Here is an 803-nt window from a genome sequence, read left to right on the forward strand (position 1 = left end):
TGAAACATGCTAAAACTAGATTTCTCCCTATCTCTTTAATACTTGATAATATTTCCTGTGAGTGGGGTGAGCTGAGGTGAATATAAATAAGTGAAGCAAGGTACATAATGTAATATAAAGAGGCCTAGCTGATGAAAGATACAGACCATGAGAAAGTTAAAGAACAAATGAAAGAAGAAAGGAGGGGAACAACACAGCAATAAATGTGGGTGTTCATATATCATATTTGCATAACAGTCTAGAATAAGGGGTGCACAGCAAAGTGGACTAAAAAGAGGGGTCGGGAGAGAGGGAGAAAATTATGCAACAATGAAGGAATAGGTTTTTTTAAGTGAACTGGGGAGGGAGTAGGGAGGAAAATGTTCAACAATGAATGAATGAAAACTCCAACCTTTCTCTAAACTTTTGTTAAAATCACAATTTAAATAATTTAAAAATAAATAAAGGAAAGGAAACACCCTTAGAAAGTCAAACCTTTTGCCACACCTCCAGCATAAAGAGGGAGATTCTCAGGTGTGCACTGCCTTTATCAGCCCAGTCTCATGAGACTGGTCATAGCTAGACCCACCTAGGGATGTCTTAGTTGGAGTTTGGTTCCCCTGAATTCCTGAGAAGAGAGCTTCTTCCTGATGTAACACAAATTTTGGCTCCTACCAAAGGTTATATAACCTTGGTGCAACCATTTTTTTCCTTTCCTTCCTATTACTTCTGAGATACATTGGTTTTAATTCTCCCTAGTGGGAGTGACGGAAGGAAAAAGAGAAAGGAGAGAAGATCAGGTGGTAATTCTATACCTTTATATA

Source organism: Elephantulus edwardii, unplaced genomic scaffold (genome assembly GCF_000299155.1).
Source record: "Elephantulus edwardii isolate Elephantulus edwardi_28Jun2011 unplaced genomic scaffold, EleEdw1.0 scaffold00018, whole genome shotgun sequence".
Classification (NCBI taxonomy): Eukaryota; Metazoa; Chordata; class Mammalia; order Macroscelidea; family Macroscelididae; genus Elephantulus; species Elephantulus edwardii.